The sequence below is a fragment of the Phodopus roborovskii genome, unplaced genomic scaffold (assembly GCF_943737965.1).
Source record: "Phodopus roborovskii unplaced genomic scaffold, PHOROB, whole genome shotgun sequence".
Classification (NCBI taxonomy): Eukaryota; Metazoa; Chordata; class Mammalia; order Rodentia; family Cricetidae; genus Phodopus; species Phodopus roborovskii.
In genome coordinates, this window is record NW_026126460.1 from 26,395,229 (window position 1) to 26,419,034 (window position 23,806).

The 23,806-nt window shown below is 38.0% G+C and overlaps 1 pseudogene; it reads left to right on the top strand.

The window, feature by feature from the left end:
• Positions 1-10,534, top strand: part of LOC127226555 (heterogeneous nuclear ribonucleoprotein A3-like) — a 155,312-nt pseudogene extending 144,778 nt beyond the window's left edge.
• The last annotated feature ends 13,272 nt before the right edge of the window (positions 10,535-23,806 follow it).

Consider the following 23,806-nt stretch of genomic DNA (forward strand, 5'->3'; position numbering starts at 1 on the left):
TCTTTAAATATTTCTTGGCCATTTGAGATTCTTCTGTTGAGAACCCTCTGTTTAGATCTATACCCCATTTTTAAATTAGATTACTTGTTTGTTCTTTATTTTGTCTAGTTTCTTGAGTTCTTTGTGTATTTTGGAAATCAGCTAACCAGGTCCTCAGAAGCAAGCAAGTAAGCAGCATCCTTCATGTCTTTTCATGGCCTCCTGCTTCCAGATTCCTGACCTGTTTGAGTTGTTGCCTTCACTGCTTTTGATAATGACCAAATATATGGAAGTGTGACTGAAATAAGCCCCCTTCCACTAAATTGCTTTTTGTCACCTTGTTTCATCACAATAGGAGAAACCCTAACTAAGACAGTGTGTGTGTGTGTGTGTGTGTGTGTGTGTGTGTGTGTGTTTAAGGACATGTGGGTACCATGGGGCTAGTGTGCCATTCAGAGCTCAGCCTTTATGTTGGTTCTTTCCTCCCCCCTTATTTGGGATGCCTTATTTGTCTCTGCCTCTGTAAATTAAGCCTTCTGGCTATTGGCTGCTGAAGATTCTCCTGTCTCTAAGTTTCTACTTCCCATCTCCTAGTATGGATACACTAGGTTTATACAGATGCTTTCTCTCAACAGGGATACACTGGGATTGTGTACATGCTTGAAATACTGTATCTGGCTTTGTACATGGTTCCTGGTGATCAAAACTTAGTTTGTCACCACTGCTCACCAAGCACTTTTGCCTGTCCCTACCCCTTTTAAATAACAGTATCTGAATGGACTCCATTCAGTACTCAGAATAAAAGACCATCCTTCTGAAAACTGCCCACCAACTTACCCTTGGAACCTGCCAGCCTGTTACTTTGTACTGCCAATTGTATTTTGTAGATGTGTTAAGAGGAAGGATCTTAAGTTAATGAGAATGCTCTGGATTCTTCAGGTGAGCACAGTTATTTCTTGCATCTTTGAAAACTAGCAACAGTTTCTGTAACTGTGGGTAAGTAAGCATAAGTCACAAGCATTCCCATTCAGTGTTCAGTGGAGGGGCCAGAGAAGGGAGTATAACTTGTAACAGGATTGACCCTATTATTTGTTTCTAACCACAACTTCACACAGTTTTTATGTCACCTGAGACTGGAGGACTTCTCAGGGCTTTTCTTTCCTCTTGATTTAGAACCCCTTTCTGCCTGGTCTTTTACCACTGTTCCAACTGCTTCTTGGCATCCAAACCCATTTCTTCTGCTATCTCTTTTCTCCATACATATAGCATACAGATTCATGCCTTTTATTGTTAATACACTCTGCTTTTAATTTTTTCTTTGTTCTGTTTGTTTGTTTCTTTTTCAAGACAGTGTTTCCCTATGTAACAGCTCTGGCTGTCCTGAAACACTTTGTAGCACAGGCTGGCTTTGAACTCACAGAGATTTGTCTGTCTCTACTTCTCAAGTGCTGAATTAAAGGCGTGCATCACTACCACCAGTGTTAATATACTCTTAAAGTCTCTTCTTAAAAGATAGAGCAAGGGGTATAGTAGCAAGCACACATGTTCAGTCTGCTGTCTTTAAGCCCAATCCCAACATCTTCAATTTTGTTGATTTTTTAGGCCCTTTAAGAATACCAGCTTCCTTCCCACTGTTACCTCCTTTCCTATGCATCCTCTTAAATCCAGGTTCAGTGAAATCAGAGGGAAAAAAAAGTGAATGCAATTTTATAGTGTAAAATTTTAAGTTACATAGTTAAGGCTTGTATAAAACACAATACCAAAAATAATGTCTTTGGGGAAACAGAGAGAATCTGAATCATCTGCTCCTCCAGAGAAGTTGAAAACCAAAGCAAAATTTAACAGAACACAATTTTTAAGTTAGATGAAGGAAACCCTCCTGCTTTTCTGTTTGTAAAGAGGTTCAAGGATTTCAGTTTTAAGCTGGAAATTTAAAGTCAAAGGTCAAAATTCTAAATCTGATTGCAGCTGAATATCACCATTTCTTTAGCATCATATTGTATTCTCTCTCTCTCTCTCTCTCTCTCTCTCTCTCTCTCTCTCTCTCTCCCTCTCTCTCTCTCTCTCTCTCTCTCTCTCTCTCTGTGTGTGTGTGTGTATGTGTGTGTGTGTGTTTGTGTATGTGGTCATCCCTCACTCTTTGGACAGGATCCAGACTTAAAGTATGCGTGTCTAAATCACACTTTGGACAAGAACTTGAGTTCTTGTATAAAATGCAAACTATGGTTTCTTTGTGAACATCTGCAGTATTATTTAATATTTTCCTTTCCTTATTTTTATTGTTTCCTTGGGGAGACATGTGGGGAATTAGGATGCAAAAACAAAGCAGGAGAAGGAAAATGAGAGAGGGAGGAAGATTGGGTTACTTTTAAAAGTATATAAGCCAAATCTTTTTAAATCTCCCCCAAGTGTTTTTCATCTTTATAACTTTTTAGAATAAACTCAAATTTATTTGGCTCCATTCATGAGTGTTTTGAGGTAACTGTTCATCTATTTAAATACTTTTTCTAAAAAAAAATCTTGACTCTAAAGTAGAAATGTATTTAATATAAGCATTTAATTAATTATATTGTTAAATTTAAAGAAAAAAGAATTTGTAAAACCAATTCTAAATTATGCCTAAGGTTACGCTGCTATGTTGTCACAAGGAACACTTTCCAATGTGAAATCCTCACAACAATATCATCTATCTACAAGGAACAATCAATAACTTGATGATCCATGATATAGATATACATATATAGATACACTTATATACTTATATATGAAGTGATGAGAAATGTCTGGTTATGTGGTGGTAGAGATCACGGCATAAGCCTTAGAGATTGCCAGCCTTTTTTTAAGAATAGCCCATTGAGTTAGAAGATTGCTACCTTCAGTCCCAATCAACCTTCTCCCCTTCCCCAACTTCCTGATAAGTAGAATTTAGGGCTTACAGGAATGCAATTAGGTTACTTGGTAACCCTTCATTATGCAGCTAGGGTACTTAGCAACTCCTGGGACTTCCTAGATCTGCTGCTAACAACCTGCTTATCTCTACCTACATTTCCTCTTAGCCAAAGCCTGCTCACCTTCAGTGACCTATGACTAAGAACATCCTGCAGTCCAGTTACCAGGCAATGACCTCCCTCCTCTAAATTCCCACCTTACCTACCTTCCTGCCCTGACCACTATATAACATGCTTGAGAAAAATAAAATTTTGCAGCTTGATCAAAAAGCCTGTCTTGCTTCTGGTTTCTCCTGTCTCCTGTCCTTCATTCCAGGTCCTTTGGGGTTCAGGCCCTTATTGCTGCCCTGCTGGCCAGGGCAGCTATGTTTTAAATAGAGATTGAAAATACTGTCAATGTCATTCTATCAACAGAAACCAAAGTTTCTGAACAATTATTTCTAACATTACAATATTACAAATCTTGAGTGGAAAATATTCTTGGAGCTCAGTTTGAGAATAAAGAGGAGTTTAAAAGCATTACAATAATTTTTAGGTTAGTTGTGAAAATTCAGGTGATATTTACTGAAATTTTAGGCTCCAATAAAGCCTTCTTTGTTTATAAATTACATAAAAAATTAATCTGACATTTTTGCAAAATTAAAAGAGTCAGATATGGTTAGTTTAACAATGTGAAAATGAAAATATTTCGACTCATCCATAGCTTGTCCAAAGCACATTGATTAGAAGGGCACTTCAAGACTCACTGCAATTCAAGTGCACAAACAATGCCACACCATTCATTTTAGCCTGGCTTCAGTAAAGTAGCAGAAGGAACTGCAAATTGAACTTTGTGCTATCAAAATGACAGGTTATTATGCAGTAATACAAATTTCAAAGGAACTTTACAAGTTGGCTCAAATAGAAGTGTATTAATCAGGATACTTCACAGAAACAAAAAAGTGTGTGGTCCCGTACACACATATATTATATATGTATGCATACACTATCTCATGTATGTGTTTGTATGTATATGATATATTCTTATGATACACATATCTCATATGTGTCTATATATAGATTATCTGTATATATGTGTGACTCATATACATATATATATGTATATAATATACATATATATAAAGAGAGTATTAGTTACAGTTTCTATTGGTATGATGAAATATCATGAGCCTAAGTACTTGGGGGGAAAAAGGATATCACTATCCTTCACTGAGGGAAGTCAGAAAAAGAACTCAACAAGGTAGGAACTTGGAGGCAGGAGCTGATGCAGAGGCCAGGGAGAGGTGCTGCTTACTGGCTTATTCTACATGGCTTGCTCAGAGTACTTTCTTATAGCATCCAAGACCTCCACCACAGGGATAACACCACCTGCAATGGATTGGGTCCCCCACATCAATCATCAATTAAGAAAATACCCTACAGGTTTGTCCTTATCTTATAGAAGCATTTTCTCAGTTGAAGTCCCCTCCTCTCAGAAGACTCTAGATAAGCAGTTCTCAACCTGTCATTTGTTCCATTGGAAAACACATGTTTCTTATACTCTGAGGAACTGAGATACCACTAGGTAACAAAATTACAGTTATTATGTAGCAACAAAACTAAATTTATGATCAGGGATTCCTAAGATCATTGGAAACCACATGCGTCAAGCTGCCATAAAACTACCTATGGCATATATAAACATACACACATGTGCATGGATATATACAGAGATGAAGAGTCATGAATTAGGGGAAATGGCTCATGTGTCTATGGAGACTGATAATTCCCACAGCAAGTTGTCTTTATCCTGAAGACTCTCAATGTCAATGATAAATATGGGTAAACCAAGCCTAACATTCTCAGCCCAGGCAAGCCAGTGGTACAGCTCAGCCTGAGACCAAAGCCTGCAGAATCCAGAGATATATTCATGTGCATTCTAAAGTCCAAAGGCTGAAGATCTTTAAGTCTAGGGTCAAAGTCAGGTGACAAGGGAAGAGATTTTCTTTTTCATCTGTCCTTCCTGCCTAGTGTCTGTGCACATTGAAGGTGAGTGTTCCCTGCTCAACCCCCTGACTCACATGCAAGTCTCCCTCACAGATATACCCTACAATAGCAATATCTAAATCTCTAGGTATTCCTTAATCCTCTCATGCTGATACCTAAACATAATCATGCAGTCTTACCCTGCCATTGCCAAATGGGAGTCACAGAACTTGAAGACTGCACACATGGATTCTCAGAAAAGCATTATTTATTAGATCAGTTCTAAAGCTTTCTACTGAAGAGTTTAGATTAGGGACTCAAGGGAGATCTGGCTTGGTGCAGAGACATCTGTAATGCAGGAGAAAATTTTGAAAGCTATATGGACTTTAAACGTACTAAGACGATATGGCCAGGTTTCCTGAGTCAACAGACCAGATCTCTCTGGAGGAGTGGAGATTAGAGGGTTAGAAGACATTAGACAACACAAGGGAATAATGAAAGATTGGGGACAGATTTAAGAGATTTATGACACTTTAAAAATGTCTGCAAAAGTGAAAGTAACTAAATAGAAAATCACACAGAAACATGAGTAACATTCTCTCTTCTTTTGGTTTTGTGAGACAGTTTTTCTGTGTAGCCCTTGCTGGCCTATGACTCACTCTGCAGAACAGGCTTTCCTCAAATTTAAGAGTGCTGGGATTAAAGGCTGGCACTACCACTGCCTGGCTAAATGTTCTTTATTTTGAGATTAGTTTTTGTTCTACAGGAGCAACAACCCAGAATCAGAGCAAAACAGTTAAGCATGATTCAGTCAATACAAGGAGGTGTGTTTTCTCAGTTTATGAAACCAGGGGACCTCCTGCAGGGCAATCCACATTGCAGGTTTACCACCATGAGTGTTGAAGCAGAATCTAGATGAAGAGAGGGAAACAGAATGTGGAACATGGGGAATCAAACAGCCACTGACACCTGTGAAAGTATCCCTTATAAAGCTATCTGATTGTCTTGAGAAGCTGGACTACAACCTGAACCCATTCATAGAAATGTGCTTACTTGGTGGGTCACTTTTCCAAGAAATCATTTTCTATTTCTTCAGAAAAATGGAGATTACATTCCATTTGGTAATTAAAAAAATAAATCTGTCACCATGCACAATTTGAAATCTTTGCTCCAGGCAATGCCATTTTAGAAAAAGGCAACAGCCAAACCTAATAATCTCTCATATATAACAAGGATAAAAATTGGTTGTCAATTTTAGATTTTGTGAATGGCATGAAAGCTTGATTTCATAATATTTTTCCATTTATATCCTTAAATAACTTGACTGTTTTGATTTTTAAGAAAGAGTAGCATTCTATAGCCTAGCCTAGCCTAGCCTACATCAAGTGTTTTAATGGACCCTGGCTGTGAACTTGTGGCAATTCTACTTCTGGCATTAGAATTGTAAGGTAGAAGAACTAGCTAGAGTCTTTAAAAGAGCTAAGTTTTGCATTGGGATATGAGTTAGATGTTGAGTGGTCCCCCATTTCTTTTCCCCAAACCTCTTGCCCTATACAGCATAGGAGATTCTCATGAAGCTAGGAGGAAAGGGTTGTTAGCTTCCTTCTGTAAGAGGCTTTGTAAGAAGACAATCAGCCTGGGGTATGATCCTGAGATTTAAGCCATGGTAACTTAGATTCCATCTCTTTAATTCAGCTTCATCTTCTATTGTTCACATTCAATACTGGTATATCTGCTTGATTTAAGCTCCACACTCACTCTTTGTTTTTCCCTTTAAAAACATTTATTTTATGCTCTGAGATGATAATATAATTATATCCTTTCCCCATCCCTTCCACCCCCCCATTCCCCTTCCCCCATCCCCTCTCATACCCCCTCCCTTGCTTACCACCTCTATTCTTGGTTTTAGCTCTAGATTGCCTTTCCGGGCTGGAGTTTGCTCTGGAACCCAGGCACTCCTAACCCTGCCTGCTCTGAGTTAATCACCTTCTTAGTTAGCTCCCGGTTTGAGTTGCCATCCTCTTGACCAGGCTTGGTGAAGTGCTAACACATTCCTGTGGACCACTTTTCAGCCTGTCATAAATACTCAAGAGGAAAGACAGACAATAGTCTCCTTTGAAATTATTATTGGTGAGTCTAAAAGATGGTGTTTCTATTTCTCAAGTCATAAGTTTCCAATGCACACTTGAAAATTCTTACAGTAGGCTGGTAATTCTGGCTACCTTTTACTTCAGTTGGAGTCTTAAGTTTCCATCATCCATCAGGCTGATTCTTTAATCTGTACTTTAGAGAACTTTACTATGCTTTGATTGATTATCGAAAGAAAGATGACACAAGGACCAACTTGATGGGCTCTGTGGACAAAGGAGGCTGGTGTGCAGTCCTGACGATGAGAGTAGGATGACTGGAATGCATGTAAAGGTGAAGGAAAAGAGCCAACTGCAGAGAAGTTGTCACCTGAACTCTGCACATGCCACCTGGAATATATACACACCCATGGACATAGGGGACACAAAAACATGCACAAACCGTGGGGTTGGTAAGTGATGAGACTAACATAACTCTGATTAATGTGTTTTTATTTTATCTAAGCTAACAGAATAACTTTGGGAGACCTGATTTAAGGGTTTAGGAGATTATCTACATGGTATCAGGACAATGCTTATGCAGAATTTTCTCATTGCATTGTTATTTTAAGAATACTTAGATTAAAAATTGTTCAGTGAAAAATTAAGTTAACAGTAAAAAAATACTAATAATTTAAACAGACTAGTTATAGGGAAATTTATAGTTAAAGGCACTTAAACATGAAGATAAGAAAGGAGCACACTTCAGTGCCACTCCTATAAAGGATGGATTTCTGTTTGAACAGGTTTACAGAGCTCTGTAGCCGTCTGTCTTCTACATTTCTAATTCAAAGAAGCACAGGGACTAAGGGAATGTGTTTGTTTATACTTGGCAAAAAACTGACTTCCTTGTTTCTAAGAAAAAGAGCTTTTCAAAGCTTTCTTGGACTTCAGATAGCTCTTGCAAAACAATATTTTGATGAGCTAAGTGTGAATGAATCAGAGACATATGGATTGGATTCCCATTGAGATCACATGGGCTTCAGCATACGCTGCTGAGAATGCTGCTAAGATATACTTAGAATCGATAAAGCCAAATGTAGAATGTTTTTCAAAACTTGTTTTGAGATACCTTATGTTTCAACCAAACACTAGAGATTTATTCTTTCTTTACAAATCTTTTATGGGAGCTAAATAATACTTCCTCTGGAAGGGAAAGGAATTGAAACTTGACCTTTGTTGCTATTTGGCTTGGGAGTGGGCACAAAGAGATTACATGTGTGCAAAAATGTTCCAGTGTGTATGAAGGCTCATGCTAACATGTGGAGCCAGAGGTAGACACTGAATGTTGTCTTAATCTGTTCCTTACCATGTAAGTCAAGGCAGGGTCTCTCACTTGAACCCAGGGCTTTCTGACTCAGCCAATCTCTTTAGCCAGTTTGCTCAAGGGATCTGATCTCTGCCTTCATTGCACTGGAGTTACAGGAAACTGTCATGCCTGCCTCAGATTTAAGGGTGTCTAGGGATCTGAACGCTCATCCTCATGCTTATATGGCAGGCATCTTACCCAATGAACTTTGACTCCTCCTCTGGAGTCAAATTTTATCAAGTAGGATTTGAAGTAGTAACATTTTTATTTATCTACCTATCAAAGAAGTAACCTCTCCTTAACAGCCACTGATACAAGGATATTTTTTGGTCAATTATGTCTGTTTCCCTTGTTTTGTGTTCTACTTCTCTCCCTGCTGAATAGAATACAAAGATGGGAAAATAATGAAACTTTGTATTTGTTAAAATGTGCATGCCTTGCTGAATCTAGCTTAATAGGTGATAAAGACAGTTTCATGTAGTTCTATAAGGGTTCTGTTTAAAAGTGAATGACCTCAAAACTTGTGATTTTTCTGTCATGGAAAGTAATGTTTAAAGTTATATTGGAAACTATCTTGACTGGAGATGCTTGAATATGGATGATTTGGAACTAAGGAATTTTGCCCATAATGGGATTATTTCATGGTTTCTTTTAGTTATGTACTACAGAACTTCAAAGTGTCTAGAGTTGGTGAATTCACAATTCAGGCAGTCTCTTTCTCTCTTCCTGCCCCCCCCTCCACCATTCACTGGCAGACTTGCATTTGGCGTTGTCATGAGCCAAATTGTTTGCTTCTTTTAAGTTATATGCTCATGTCCCAACCCCAGTAGCACAGAAGCTAATCAAATTTGGAGAAAGGAGAAATCATCATTAATGAGATTGTTAGTGAAGGCTATAATGAAGAATATTGATCTTCCTACATGAAAATGAGAAGAAGATAAATATAGAGGTTAAGACAATGTGCCTGGTCAATAATCTCATGACTTCAGGGGAAACCACCCCTGCTAACACCTCGAGCTCAGATGTCTAGCCTCTAGAATCAAGAGAGTGTACATTGCTGTTGTCCAGGAGCCCAGGGTGTGGGCTGATTTTGGGTACCATAAATACACAAATCAGTGATGAAGATCTTATCTCTCCATCCTTTGAAAATGACCCATTAAGTTCAGACTTTCTCTCTAGAACCTAAGTTGTTAAGCATAAAGGAAACTTCAGGCTTATACACTAGGGGCTCTCTAAGCATCAGTGCCCACGAGGAACAGTATGGGAGCCAAAGCAAGGATCCAGCTCAATTGGTTCTCACACCATCTGTATTTTGTATCCATAGAGCAGATCCAGAATCTTATTTTTTCTGATTAGATTCTGTCTTTGGAAGTTTCCCTTTGATTACATTTCTCTTACATGGTTTTGATCATTTTCTACTGGTCAGGCTTGTTTGGTAACTCTGGCTTGAGTTCTGTATTCTGTTCTCAAGTTGCCCAAACAATAATTCATATGAAGTCATATTTGCTTCTGGTTCTTATTCTTTTCTTATTTAATTGTTGCTGCCTTAAAGCCAAGGCTATCCTATTTAGCAACTACAGTTTTGCAGCTACCAGCAGTGGCTAGGCTAGGCTAAAGGAGCTGAAGCCTGAGGGAATTCTGTTCCCTCAGGCACTGACTCTTTCAGGGCTACTAAAAAACCTTATTTAAATCTCTGTCCTGCTAAAAAAAATTCCAAAGGTTGAGGTAGAATCCTGTCTCCCAAAGAGGCTGAAATAGCTCACCTAGTTCACCTCTTCTGGTCTCCCAAGAAGTCCTCATAGTTTTTCTCGCCCCTCCTTATAAACCCTGACTCTGCCCTACAACTTCCTGTCAGCTAATTGCTGAGCCAGCCTCCTGACCACAGGTGAATTCTATTTAATCGAACACTTCTTTGCATCATTAGACAAATGTTCCAGAGCATAAACAAAAGTAACACACCCTAAAATAATATTCTATAGTAGATTCTACTATTTACAGTGCTGGTATTCTCATCATAGGATGATTTAACTTATGTGCTGTTGTAGCCTGTCTCCTTCCTCATCCTTCCTGAGATTGTCTTCAGATGCATATTAACCTCTACTGTCCCTCTGTACTTATCTGGACCTCCTTATCCACTGATTGTCATTCTGACCATATATGCCCCTAATGACCGAGACACAGGCTCTGGTGTCAGACTGACTGTGTAACCTCCCATATTAACCATGTATCATGAATCTTTCACCTGTAATAAGAATAAAGATAGCAATTGTTTTGCAGGTTTGCTGGGGAGATTGAATAAGATAGAATACGAATAGACTGAGTGTTTTATAAAGGTACAAGGAGACAGTGTGAGTTGTCAACTTAAGATCTTGGATTACCTAGGAGATGAGCCTCCAGGTAGATCTGTGATGAGTTATTCAGCCTCTGGGATAGCCTGGGAAGGATTATGTTGATTAGGATAATTGAGTGGAGAGGATAAATCCTAAAAGTGAGCCCCACCATCAAATACATTTGACTTCTGAACTTCATGAAAGGGAGAAAAGTACCCAAGCTTTGGCATCCATGTATCTCTACTTCTTGACTATAGGATCCAGCTGGGTTCAAGCATAAAATTTTTGTGTCAAGATAAATAGGTCAAATGCAGTTTATTAAAATAGTATAGCTTCGTCAGAAGTCACAAAGAAGAGCTGATCACTTCGAGAAAGGATTCAGCATGATTATAAACAAAATGATGGAGAAATCTTCAGACCCTGAGAATAAAGCTGCAAACAGTTCTTTGGAGTTAGAAGTAAAGTCATTTCATACTCCAAAGATTCAAATCCAGTGTTTTGGTTAAAAGATATGAAAGAAGAAATTATCCATATGATTGTTCTGTACTCAATAAATTGTCCAGGGGCTGTATCTTTGCCAGTGGGGTGATATCATGACCATGGTGTTCTAGATAGGTGCATCGACACTTTGCCATTTCATATGTGTATGCTTTGAAACTGGGAATCCTGACAGTAAATTACATCAGTCATGACTCCAGGAAAGCCATAGGTCATGTTTAGCTGATCACAATGTTGCATTTGGAGTGGAGAAAAAGAAATGGGCTACAGACAAGTTGTTGTTTCATGGGATGCACTGTGATTTATCTCTGCCTTTGTACAAATTATTTCACTGGTATCTGCCATTTGTTTCATCAAGTGCTGATAGGCAAAACTATTTGGAAACTCCTTTCAGATGTACAGCATTATGTACCCTGGGGCCAGCATCCAGGGATAATCTTCATAAAGATCAACTGCTTAAAAACAGCTGATTTTAAATGTCATCTTCCTCCATCTCCAACTTCTAATTGACTTTCTACTGTTAGTTATGAGGAGACACTTATATATTTCTCTAGGAAAGGTGTTGCCACAAGCACATATGACAAAGATATTTGGGATATCAGGAGATCAGTGTGGTATGACTAAGTAAGACTACAGTGATCACTACTTCCAAAAAATGCTGTGTAAATATCTATGTGTCAATAGATATGCATGTTGAACTGAAAAGGAAAGGTGCTATGATAGCCACTGTGTCTCTTCAGGGGATAAAAAAGGAGGAGAGCATTATCTGGTACATGTGGATCCAAAGGCACACTGACTTGATTTTTTTTTTTTAATGCAAACTTGTCCAAACCTTGACCTGACCTTTTGAGAAAAGATTATCTTCAATAATCTGCATCTCTAAATGAATCACACTCTTTCACTGTTCTTCTCAAACTTTTCACAATGCATATCATTTTCTAAAGGTTCCTTGTGTATTCAGTCATTCATTGACTCAGTTTCCACACCAGAATGTCCACTCTTTGATTCAGGGAATTAAGTAACTGTATTCATTCCTATATCTTCAAGTACTGCCTGTCACAAAAGAGACCTCATTTGTTGCAACATTATGAATAAACGACTTGACAGAATACCCACACAGCTGGATATATTTTAAAGGGAAACAAGAGCATTCTTGATTCTATTAGCAATATTATCATATAGATTAAGTCAAGTATACATATTAATCTCTTCAAAACATTCCAAGCTTGAGCATATACTAAAATCGAGAGCTAAAAATAGTTTTTCAACAGCTAATAGTTGTTTTCAAATATGCTATAATTCAATTACGCTTTTTGATGCACGGCCTCCCAAGAAGACACAATTTCATAGACTAAGAAATTAGACATCATTATTCTTTATTCAGAAAACTGTCATATATACAATTTACTTCTTATCACCTCAAAAGTTATTCCTGTCAGACATACATAATTGAAAATAACATCTCACTTGCTTCAAAAATATTTTTAAATGGAAAGTGAATGTGTTGAATTATGTTTTCTACAAAAAACATACTGTAGTCCACTTCCTTAGAATGCCCCATATTTAGAATTACTGTCATACAGAATGTCGACTTAAAATGAAGGAATGCTTTCGAGCACCCAGATAATGCACTGAACTGTTGACAACCTGACCTCAGATTTCTAGCCTCTGGAAGAGTCAAACACTTAAATTCAATTCTGTAAACCATGCAGTTTGTGGAACTCTTCTCTAATAAATCAGTACACTAGGAAGTTAGTCAGCTTTTGATCATGACAAGTCATGGTAATATTTACCCTATAAATTAAGAAAGATTTATTTTGGTTCAAGCTTCTAAAAATTCAAGTCATGCCTCGAATTGCCCTTGAATTTGGCTTCTGGCTTGGGAGAAATCACAGCAGAATCATGGGAGTCAAAGTCAAGTGCATCTTGAGTGTGGAAGCATAGAGGAAGTGAGGTAGTAGAATACAGCCATCCTGCTGACAACACATCTTCAGTGACTTAATGCCCACTTAAGAGACCCCATACACTTGCATCGCCTCCAAGTGCTGCAACCTGACAACAACCTTGAAATGCATGAACTCTCAAGCCACAGCCAGTAGGTTGGAGTATATACATTTTATACAGTTGAAATGTGTATAAATTTTTAAGTCATAGTAACTATTGGCCTTTTAGGCTTGAGAGAATAAATTGCTAAGACTTTATAAAATACTTTCAAGATAAATTATAATATTGTACCAGATTATCATAATTGTTGTTTAGAAACATAACGGATTTATCTATTTAAAAAGAGCCATGCAGTTTAGCTTATGTTCTAGAAGTCATTAAATTGGGCTGATGTGAGAGCTCAAAGCATTTGCCACTAAGCCCAAAGAATTTGATCTCCAGAGTTCATATGGTTAAAGGAGGGACTCCAATGTAAATCCGAAGTGATCTGATAACATACAGGGAGTTATTAATTTTTTTCTGTGTCTGTTAAGATTTGCTTTGTTACCAAGTATGTGATCAATTTTGGAGGAGGTTTTATAAGGTCCCAAGAAGAAGATATATTCTTAGGTGTTTGGGTGAAACACTCTGTAGATGTCTGTTAGGTGCATTAGAGTCATAACATTTGTTAGTTCTGTTATTTCTCTGGCTAGTTTCTGTTTGGCTGACATGTTTAATGAGAGTGTGATGTTGAAGTCTCTCACAATTAATGTGTGGGGTTTAATATGTGATTTTAGCTTTTGTAATGTTTCTTTTATAAATGTGGATACTCTTTCATTTGGGACAAAGATGTTCAGAATTGAGACATGAAATATCCTTCTCCATCTCTTTTGATTAATTTTGGTTTGAAGTCTATTTTGCTAGATATTAGGATAGTTACATCAGTTGGCTTCTTAGGCCCATTTAATTGAAGAAAATCTTTTTACAACTCTTTACACTGAGTTAATGTCTATCTTTCATGTTGGGGTATGTTGTAAGTAGAAAATGGATGGATGGATCCTGTTTTTATACTCATTCTGTTAGCCTGTAGGGTTTTGTATTTATTTTTTATTTTTATTGGATTGAGTCCATTGACATTGAGAGCTATTAATGAGCAGTGACTGTTAATTCCTGTGATTTTTTTTTTGTTGTTGTTGTTGTTATTGTTGGTGGTAGTGGTAGTATGTGTGTGTGTATGTTTCTCTTTTTTGGGTTTTGTTGGCGTGAGATTATCTTTTGTCTATGTTTTTGTAGATATAGCTTACTCCCTTGGAATTTTTCCTTCCAGTATCTTCTGTAGGAATAGATTTGTGAATAGATATTGTTTAAATTTGTCTTTTCATGAAATGTCTTGTTTTCTGTATCTATGGTGATAAATGCTTTGCTGGGTATAGTAGTCTGGACTGGAATCCATGGTTTTTTAGCATCTGCAAAATATTTGTCCAGGCTTGTCTGACTTTTGGAGTCTCCATTGCAAAGTCAGAAGTAATTCTGACAAGTCTGCCTTAATATATTACTTGATTTTTTTTTCTTTGAAGCTTTTAATATTCTTTTTTATTCTGTATGTTTAGTGTTTTGATTACTAGGTGGCAAGAGGACATTTTCTGGTCCATTCTATTTGGTATTCTGTAAGCTTCTTGTACCTTTATAGGCATATTTTTCTTTAGGTTGGGAAAATTTTCTTCTGTGATTTTTTAAAAAATATATTTTCTGGGCCTTTGAGCTGGGCTTCTTTTCCTTCTATTCCTAATATTCTTAAGATTTTTTAAAAATAGTGTCCCAAATTTTCTGGATGTTTTGGCTAGGAATTCATGATAATTTTAACCACAAATTAAATGACTGAAAGAGCATCCAAGAAAAGAAGAATATTTCTGAGATTAATTAATCAGTGATTACATTCGGCTTAATTAAACATAATGCACAAATTAGATATTTCCATTAAAGACATAAAAAAGATTCATGTCACCATAATCAGCATTACTTGTAGTGTAGTTAAATAAGTATTACACAAAAAGAGATAAGACATAAATCTACTGGAAGAGGGAAAACCAAACTATCTACTTACTAAATTGATTTGTTAGCCTTTGAACTATATAGGCCAGACCTGTCTACCCAGAAAAGAAGTAATTTCAATAGGAAACTCCTTGACTATAGCAACAGGATTTATCATGGATACTGACTTCAAGATAAATACGTACTCATTACACATGCCTCATCCATTTACTTGTGGAAAGTAAAGTAGCTGGTCTCATGAAAGCAGAGTTAAGAATGACAGTGGCCAGAAAATGGGTGTGGGGCAATGGGTGTAATGTTAGTGAATGTGTATAAAGCTTTAATAGTTCAAAATAATGAATGCTGGAGGTCTGGCATGGAGCATGGTGAACCAGTTGACAGTATTATTCTGTGTAAACTGAAACTTTTATGAGGTAGGTCTTAAGTCTTCTTAATGTATTTCCACACAGAGAACCAAGGGAAGTAATGAGCATGGGGTTATAGGTACAGTAAGTGGTTTGATTGTCATATGAATTTATAATGTATACTCTATTGAAACATGAGATTGTGTAGTGAGATACCCACCTTGCCCACACCTGTAGTGCTAACCAGGCCCATTTTTTCGTGGCCACAGGTGCAGATGTGATGGAAAATGCTTTTAGGTCTGGGATCGAGACACAGGTGTTGCTCTCTTACTTTCAGCTGGGTCACCAAGGGCAGCCTGGGTGAATCCTTGGAGCTAGAACTTGCAGCAGTCACCTGCTTCTTGTGTAAGTGCATTCTCCCCAAATAAACTTCATTTAACCTCTACGGAGTCTAGTGAATCTTGATTCCCATGCAACATTAAACATAACACTCTAAGAGATACAATTCCTATGCAACTGAACAATAAAGCAAAATACTTTCTTAAAGAAAAGGAAATTTAGCCACACAGAGAGATATTAAGGACATAGAAAAAAAGAATCATGTAATACAGAAGATCCCAGCACCTGCAAACTAAAGAGAACCCTCAAGAGAAAAGAAATGTACTGACACCTTGATCTTTGATTTTTAGCCTACAGGAGTATGAGAAAATAAATTTATGTTATTTCAGACAAATAAATAAACAATAATAGTATATTTGTAACAAAAGGCAGATATCATTTATACAGAAAATGTGTATGGTGTACTTTTCAAACTTGTATATAAGCACAAATAGAAATTTAATTGATAGATGAAGAGAGTTAACATTTTCCAGTATGTCTAATACCAATATGATGTTCAGAACACATCAGTCATTTAAATGTCTTATGAAAATATAAAATATATACAGCCAAATATATGGAGGATTTTGGTTTCAAATGCTATGAGACATGTGCTATTACAAACTCACCATATTTATATATAAAAAAAAATTTGGAAGGTCTCTCCTTTCTTAATTCCCTGTTTTCAGATATTAAATAGCACACAGCAAGAAAGCCAGCTAATAGTAGAGGTAAACCTTATAATGATCTCAATAGAAGTAGGAGAAAACGAGGGGGAGGAAAGGAAAACATGTGCGACCAGGAAGATTTAGCCTGGTTCGGAATAGAAGACAGGAAAGAGAGAGAGAGAGAGAGAGAGAGGGAGGGAGGGAGGGAGGGAGGGAGCCAATGTTGGTTTGAAGATAAAATTGAACACAAAGAAAGGTCTAGAGAACTACAAGAATGCTGCCAACTAACAATTTGAGCTTCTGTGGAAAGGCTATCATAAATGCCCTTCCTGGAGAGTGAGATCAACAACTAACTTGTCCATGGAGCCCTCAATTAATGCCTGTTGGAAACAGGAGCAAATACCCATACATAAACACTGAGTCGAAGTAGAACTCAGATGCAGAGGGAGAGGATAAGACCAGGCAGCACAAACACATAGAGACAGCTTACCTGAACAAGGAGGAGCTAACAGGCCACCAGACTGATAGCTGGGAAGCCAGCATGGGACTGACTCAGGCCCCCCTGAATATGGGTCTCAGCCAGAAGGACTGAGCAGTCTAAGGGACCTCAGACAGTGGAGCCAGGATGTATCCCTGGTGCACAAAAGGACTTTGCGAACACATCCCCCATGGAGGGATAACTGCCTTAATCTAGAGACAGGAGAGAAGCCCTAGTCCCTACTTCACATAACCTGTCAGACCTACATGACCCCTACTGGATGACATTCCCCTACATATGGAATTGGGGTGGGGGGATGGGAGGGTGGTTAGAGTGCATGTGAGAGGGCAGAGAGGGTAAAAGGGAGGGAAGGAGGAAGGTAGGAAGGGAGGGACTGAGGGAGGTTGAGAGGGAGAGAGGGAGGGAGAGGGAACTGGGATCGACATGTAAAATAATAAATTAAATTGAAAAAAAATGCTTTGACTCCAAAATTTAAGTTCAAGGACAAGTTACTGGGGAAAAGGATTTCTATTTTTGTTTCCACAGAAAATGAAAAGATGTGGATTCCTTCCAGACTAATGTGGTTTGATCAAGCCAGACCACCTGAAACAGAGTAGGAGGTGATCCTACATTCAAAAAATGCTGGACAAAGCAGCCAGACAGACTACAGCCTGGATTTCTGAATCTTCTTTGAATCCCCCATGACAGCGCCCCTTACCAGCAGGAAGTAGTTTGGAAAGAACAACGCCCAAATTCCCAAATATTGTCTATAAATGTTTTGTTTTCATTTAAATGGACTTGGTTATATAAAATTAAAAAAAATAATGATCCCAATAATCAATGATCTTTCTCAAAATACTACTTTTTTTCTAAGTATTACAAGTATATATCTACATATATATTCCTTTGAAATGATATTATAGCATATACCCTCTATTGAGATAGGTTTTAATATTTAATATGTAAAACATGCAAACATGTTACTTTCATTCTTCCATGGCATTTAGCTATATGAACATACTGTTACTTATTATCAACACTCTTACTTTGATTAATGTGGTTAGTTCTTTTCTACCTTGCAAACATTACCTGAAAACAACTGTATGTTGATATAGCCTAAGTATGACTTTTGGAAGCAAAACAAATGGATCATGGAATAAAAGAGAAATCCCAGCACACTCACAGCACACTGACACACAATAAAGATATACAAACCAATTATGTATGTGAACAGTCACTGTAGCAATTTTATAACAGGAAAACATGTTTACACATAAACAATCCAACAAGAATGGATTACTTCACTAAATGAGGATACTTGAATGCATCATGCAACAAATACTCCTAAGAAATGCTTGCCAAGTTCTTAGAGTAAAATAATCAGGCTGTGTGGAGTCATGTGTGTCAGCTGGGAATATGAGGAAATAATGAATATCTATTGTATTCTTCTGGGTATTTTCGTTAGCAGGAGTTCCTGCAATGAATTATCTGGTGTTATGCTTCTTCTGTGTTCTAGCAGGTTCGGGTCCCTTAACTATCTTCTTCTGTTTTCTTACAGTTAGTGGGTTGTTTTGTTTTGCTTTCTTTTTTCTTTTCATTTTTTGTTGCTGTTTGTTTGTTTGTTTGTTTCCAATTAAGTGCTAGGGAGATCCATAACTACTGGATGAAGTCTTTTACTAGATCTTCAGAACAACTTCCTTCTTGATGTCTTTGTTTCATCCAGCCCCATGCTATCCTGGTAACTGTGTTGAGCTCTCATCCTGAGGCAGCCCTGCTATTCTCAGCACTAACATGTACAGTCTCTCGTGTACAGAAGCCCAGAAGCAGACACAAGCAGGAAAACATCCGACCAAACTAGAAGCTTGTCTTTTGACTTGAAGATGGACCCATGTGAGTTTACTCACAAATAGAGAGATGCCAGGAAGTAACAGTCTACCTTATTCAGGACCTTTCCTCTTGCAGGAGAAGAGAATGATTCAACATTATTACCAAAGACATAATTTTATTTCCTGCCCTTTTGCCTTGGGAATCACAAAGTTCAAGACTAGATGCAGTGTTAGATTGTCACTGAGAAACAGACTAATGATGATGCAAGATGACATCTGCATTGCAATTCCAGTGTTAACAGGGTCATAAAAAGGATAAGTGCCACTAAGACTCTGCTATTATAATTTGAAGAGAAATTCTAATTATAAGGTAGATGAACATGATTGTGGCAATATGCAGGCTCTAGAAAATTACGACCTTGGACTCAACTTTTAAACAATTGAAATGGAAAGGCATGTCTTATTCTCTACTTTCTGTTCATTGCCTCATGAAGCTAAATGTTCTAAGGAGAAAACTGAACAGACAGCCTCTATTCTTTGCAATCATGGCCTTTCCCCCTCACTTTCACCATCTCATATTTCCTATATTTAGTACAAGACCACAGTCTTTAGAAACTTTAGATGGGGCAGGAAGTTGCTCAGTGTGGATAATAGGGCAATATTTTTACATGTTCTTTTTTTATTTCTAGAAAACTCAGCTTTGAGAACTTTCCAAAGAAACCAATGGCAAACAGAATGGAGGAAAACATCTGGTGCAGGGTACTTAAGAGAAGAAGACTCTGTGTCTATGTACTGCAACTCAGATTTTCAAAGATAGAGGAAATAACATAGAATTAGGAGGAAGGTGCTGCCCAGAATAGCAAAGGTCCAGTTCCTATAAACATACCAGACTATCATCTGGGCTCTATATTATCTAAATCTCAGAAACACTCAAACATGTGAAAGGAGATTGGCAAAAATGAAAAAAAAAAAAACCAGAAAGCAAGGTCAAAATAACCATAATATCCAATCTCTGCAAAGACAGACTAGACCATATCCAGGTAGGATCCCACCTTTCCTCACTGCCTTAGTTAGTACTTATTACTATGAAGCAGCACGATAACCACAGCAAAATCAAGGAAAATATTCAATTGGGGTTGCCAGAGGTTTGATACATTATCTGTTGTTAAGGTGGGAAGCATGGTGGCATGTAGGCAGACATGGTGGTAGAGAAGGAGCTGAGAGGTCTACATCTGGATCCAAAGGCAGCAGGAAGTTAAGAGTGACACACTTCCTCCAACAAGGCCACACCTACTCCAACAAGGCCACACCTTGAATAGTGGCACTCTCTATGGACCAAGTATTCAAACACATGAGTCTATGGGGGACATTCTTAATCAAACCATCACCTTCCATTGCCTGGCCTCCATAGGCTTTTAGCCTAACATGATGCAGAAATACTCAGTCCAACTTTAAAAGTTCCCAGAATCTATAACGGTCTCAACAGCATTTAAAAGTCCAAAGATCAAAGTCTCTTCTGAGACTCATTCAATCTCTTAAGTGTAATCCCCTGTAAAATCAAACCCAAAAAGCAAATCACTTTCAACATACCATGGCACAAGCTATACATTACCATTCCAAAATGGAGGAAAGGTAGCATATTGAGGAAATACTGGACCAAAGAGACAGCAAAAACCAGCTGGGAAAACTCCAAACTCTGCATCTCCGTGTCAAATGTCAAAATGCTTTTCAGCTCTCTAACTACTTTCATCTTTGTTGATTATAACATATTTTTTTCTTTGGGGCTGTTTCCACTCCCTGCTAGCAGTTTTCCTTGGCAGGCATCCCATGACTCTGACATCTCTAACATCTTGGGGTCTCCAAAGCAATCCAGGCTTTGTCTTCACAGCTGCATGCTATGGCCTATATCGGTCTCCATTCAGGGACACCCTTGCTACATGCCTGGCCTCAACAGCTTTCCTTAGTTCCAGAGAGAGATTACATAACCCCTCTCGTGTATCCTTGTTTGTAAAGCTAGGGCCCATGTGGCTTAAGCTGCCAAGTCCTGCTGATTGCTGGAACATGGCCTCCTCATTCAATTATGTCTTCACCATCTTTCTGTTTTCAGTGGTTTCCTTCATTACCCAAGCTTGCTTGTCCTGGAACTTGCTCATAGACCAGACTGGCCTTGATCTTAGAGATCTACCTCTTCTCCTTCCTGAGTTCCAGGAGTGAAAGCATGTACCACCAAGCTTGGCTCTAGGTTTTTCTTTAATTCCTTTTCACAAGTTGGGAGCCTGGCTGTGTGGGTCTTGCCCTGAGGTCACCACTCACTCTATTACAGTTACTGTTAGAATTTTCTCTAATCTGTTCATCTCCTTGAAGACAGGACTGAACTCTGTTCCATTTCCTGGTGCCAGCTTTCTTTTCAAACTGTATACTTTATACTTTTCCTTGTTTGGTTTACTCTTTTTCATTTTAGATTTGCATAAGATTAAACACTAGCAGCCACATGACACAGTCCATACTAGGCTGTTTTGAGATTTTCTCTGCCAAAGCAATTAGTCCCCAACTCTTCAATTTAATCTCAGGCTGACTATTTGGACACTGGCCTAACGAAGTCCCCTTTTTTTCACGAAAATGTCACAAAAGCAGTCTCTAGCCCACACACTAATATTCCTCTCTTCTGAAACCTCTTGAGCCATGCTCACACAGTTCAAATCACCCTCAGCACCGCTGTCTTCTGTGTTCCTACTAGGATGGCCCATTTAGCCATCTAACTGTGATTCTAATCCCAAAATCCCTAAATCCACATTCCTGCAAACAAAAGCATAGTCAGACCTATAACAATACACCAGTCCCTGGTACCAACTTCTGTCTTGTTAGCGTTTTGTTGCTGTGAAGAGATGCTATAACCATTGCAATCTTATAAAGGAAAACATTTAATTCCTATTCAAACCACCACACTCATCATTAATGGGAAAATCATATACATCTACAGCTAATCCACAGCAATATTTCAGCTAGAAAAATCTCCTAGAGCATGAGACAAGAGATAAAACATTTCAAAGGCTCAGGCCAGGCATGCTTTTAACAAATGGAACTTAAGTATCTAAATCATTTTCCAGGAGAGTTCTAATATCTTGTAAAAGGTCTTAGTGGATAAATTTTGAGTTTATAGTGACAACATAAGATAAAAAGTTAAAGGGAAGACTAACTACATTATAAAAAGCACAACAAAAAAAGTATATTTGATATTGCAATAGAGGAATGTAGATCAAAAGGACTAACTTGTGTAGAACTCTATTTGGAATCAGGGACCAAGACACACTGCAGGTGAAAGAAAAAGAAAACACAAAACAAAGTTAGTTTGAAAACTACTAAAAAATACAGGGGATGGATGCAATGATTTCACATTACTGTACACAAATTCTGCAGCTAAAGAAAGTGTTTCTTTTGAGATTAATTTTTATTTTAAATTATGTGTACATGTGTGTGCAATTGCCTACAGAGACCTGAAGAAGGTTTTTGATTCTCTGCAGCAGGTAGTTAGGATCCCACTGTGGATGCTGAGAACAGAACTAGGTTGCCTGTGAGAACAAAACTTTCTCTTCATGATTGGACCATCTCTCAAGAGAGTTTTAATGGGAACACAATGAAAAGGGAAAACACATGTTAAAGAAAATTGAAAAATCATAACTAAGGAATTGGTACATACAATAAAGTAAAGAAGCTAAAGTAATGTGAAGATGAAATTCACATGAGAAGGTATATAAAAACACCCAACTTTTATTAAAGTAATATCATTTCAAAATTAGTTACCGCTGGTTCAGATGGATAGATTGAAGGGCCACCAGTTGAACCAGGGTGGTTTCTCTTTAATGGTAAAATCTCTCTTTACTGACTACAATAAATTTATCCAGATCCATGTTTTCTTCTACTGTAAATATTTTTAAAAATATTCATTCTCCTTTTCTCACCAAACAGTACATTATCACATCTTCCTGCTCCAATTTTTGCTCAGAATTAACTCCGTAAACATGGATAAATATAGCCTGCAATAACCATGCCTCATCCTGAGTCCTGCCTTAATTTTTTTTTTCTATCAAACAAATCACTCCATTACTTTTAAATCCAGCCTCTTTTAAAATTTCAGGCAATTGGCAAAATGTAGTCAAATTATTTGTCCATGTGTAGTATCAGTGGCTGTGCGCCCACTTCCTTATGGGATGTTAGTTTCCATTCAAAACCCCACGAAATTCACTGTCTGCACATCTATCTATGTTCTGCACTTCCAAACTCTCAGCAAAGTGTCCCAGATTCTCTGCTGAGGGCCTTCTGAGACTAAATTTGCCTTCAGCTCCAAAGAATTCTATGTCCTTGCCACAAATCAATTTTAAAGGCTTAAAAACCACATAGGCAGGTTTATCACAGCAATAACTCCACCTCTTCTAGAATTTTCTTTTTAGTTATGTCTCATGTCTTTGACATATTATCTGACAGAAGAAACAAGAAAAAAAATCTTTTTTAGAGCTCATATTTTGGGGGAACACAGCCCAGGCATGGCAGTACTCTTTACACAAACTTTAAGCCAGTGAAGGAAAAGGTTGGGCCAAAAGTGAAACCATTCTGTAAGTATCAAAGTCTTGCTCCCCCTTATTGTGGTAAATAAGGATCAGGATAAACAAATAGGCCGAATAGATGTTTATTCAGGGAGAAATAACTTACAACCTAGACAGATGAACACCAGGAAATTCAACCCGATCCTCTCCTGTCCGAGTCACGCCAGAAAGAGAGTGCACCTTCCTGGCCCCCTCCGACCTCCTTCCTCAGGTCACCTCCGCCCATCGCTCCACCCCCCAATGGGCGTGGTCAGTGCTACAGAAGGACTATCTCACTACACCCCCTGACCCACTTAGGAGCATCCCCACTTAGAACATTCTACCACCTTTGCAAACAGCACTTATAGCTAGGAACCAAATGTTCATAGACATGAGCCGGTG